A 2,500-nucleotide genomic window follows, 5' to 3' on the forward strand; every position below is an offset into this window, starting at 1 on the left:
CAAGCGTATCTCAACCGAAGGGACCAGCAACCGAAGGGACCATTGACACGAATCAGCCCGCGTACTAAGTCACGTCCTTCCGTGGCCCGCAACCTTTCCTTAGGCCTCAAGCGTATCTCATCCGAAGGGACCGGCAACCGAAGGGACCATTGACACGAATCAGCCCGCGTACTAAGTCACGTCCTTCCGTGGCCCGTAACCTTTCCTTAGGCATCAAGCGTATCTCAACCGAAGGGACCAGCAACCGAAGGGGAAACACATTCCCACACCAACACGAATCAGCCCGCGTACTGAACCACGTCAAGAAAACCCGTCGTGCCGCCTGAGCGGGTAGTCGGGGATCACAAGACGCAGCATTTCCTTAGGCCTCAAGCATACCGTCAACCGTCAACCAAAAGGGGCATTGGGAGCAACCGAAGGGACATTCCCCCAGACGAATCACCGTAGGCCAAGCTGACTAGGAAGGGCCCACTCATCGTCTGGTAGGGCCGACCAGCCACCGGAAAAAACCGATCGCCGGCGATGGCCCACGGGATGGCATTCAACGTGATGGAGGGTAGTCACCCCTCACACGCATAACGCCCATGCCTGGGCGAGGGGGTGCTGGCCATGCCAGCCCAAGGCTCCCAAACTCTTTCCCCCTATAATAGATAAAGAGATTTTTCCCTTGTGACCCTAGGGGACACCCAAATGCAAGTTAAGTTATACTAGTTTTTCCATGGACCAAAACTCACCTTTATTTGTAACATAATGTCATTTTTATGACTTGTATTGTTGGAACATATATTAAAGAAATTTTAGAAGCTGAAATTTTGAAAAAAAAAAACTTGTAAGTATTTTATTTTAATTAAATAAGGCCGAAAAACGCGAAATTAATAAAAAATAGTAAATAGTGTCAATAAATCATGAAAAATTAGGAGACACTTGAGAAAATATATATAAAGACATTGGTTTAGTTAAAAAAATTTTTTTCATTAAAAAAAGTATTTTATTTTTTTTTTCCGTTAAATTGGTGAAATAAAGGGAAAAATAATAAAAAATAGTAAAAAGTGTCAATAGATCATGAAAAATTAGGAGACACTTGAGAAAAAATATACAAATAGATTGGTTTAGTTAAAAATATTAATTTCATTAAAAAAATATTTTATTTTTTTTTTTTCCGTTAAATTGGTGAAAAATAGTGAAAAATGGATAAAAAATTGTAAAAATCTTGAAAAAATGGGAGGCTTGTTGGAAAGATATTATGAGTGAGAGTCATTGATATTATTTTCAAAAATGGGTAAAAATAAATTTTTGAATGATATAAGAGGCTAAAAGGGAGTATTTTTTATCAACTTACATTGAACTCCTTTACCACAATCTCCCTTACAAACCATAGTAATGAGAATCATTGGTATTAAGTTTGAATGATGTTTTTGATCACCTTGCAACGAACTCCCTTAAAAGCCATAATCATTAGGGGGGTCTCATGGCTCATTCTTGGCTCGGGGCTCGGGGCGAGGCTCCGGCCATGGCTCAAGGCTACCACATTGCTCCTATACCACAATCTCCCTTACAAACCATAGTAATGAGAATCATTGATATTAAGTTTGAATGATGTTTTCGATCACGTTGCAATGAACTCCCTTACAAGCCATAATCACAAGGGGGGGGGTCTCATGGCTCACGGCTCGGGGTGAGGCTCTATGCTACCACCTTCTTTCCCATGGGCCATAGCGTCTTTCGTACCGCATGGCCCGAAAACCTTCACAGCACCTTGAGAGCTCACATTATATTATAACCATCCATATAGGTGCTCAGGTGCTCAAGGTGCTCAAGTGCTTAAGTGCTAAAGTGCTTAAGTGCTTAAGTGCCTTAGCGCCTTAGCGCCTAGCGCGCGCGCGTGCGTGTGTATCATTAGATTAGAAGGGTGGATTTTTCAAGATCCCCCGGCTCACTCGGGCCAAGCATATCGTTCTTGATCTCGTAGCAATGCCCACGTCTCACGAGTCGAGCGTTCCCTTCCTCGGCCCACGGGTCGGCCCGCGGGGTCACGGCCCGCGGGTCGGGTCGGGGGCGAGGCTCCGGCCATGGCTCCATGCCTACCACATGCCCAGTCGATGGCACCTTGGGCCCCAACCCTCAACTATAACCTTCCCCCTATAATAGATAAAGAGATTTTTCCCTTGTGACCCTAGGGGACACCCAAATGAGAGTTAAGTTATACTAGTTTTTCCATGGACCAAAACTCACCTTTGTTTGCAACATATTGTCTTTTTTATGACTTGTATTGTTTATATATACCTTCAAGAACATTTTTGAGTCTCGTGGCCCACGGCCCGCGGCCCGCGGCTCACGGCTTTTGATTCGTGGCTCACGGGTCAGGCTCAGGGCGAGGCTCCGGCCATGGCTCAAGACTATCGTCCTGCCTCCCTTGGGTCATCGGACTCGGGTCAAGCACTTCCTTTTTGGGCTCGTAGCAGATCCCAAGGCCCACCGCTCGGGCGTTCGAACACCCGGC

Source organism: Amaranthus tricolor, chromosome 8 (assembly GCF_026212465.1).
Source record: "Amaranthus tricolor cultivar Red isolate AtriRed21 chromosome 8, ASM2621246v1, whole genome shotgun sequence".
NCBI classification, from domain to species: domain Eukaryota; kingdom Viridiplantae; phylum Streptophyta; class Magnoliopsida; order Caryophyllales; family Amaranthaceae; genus Amaranthus; species Amaranthus tricolor.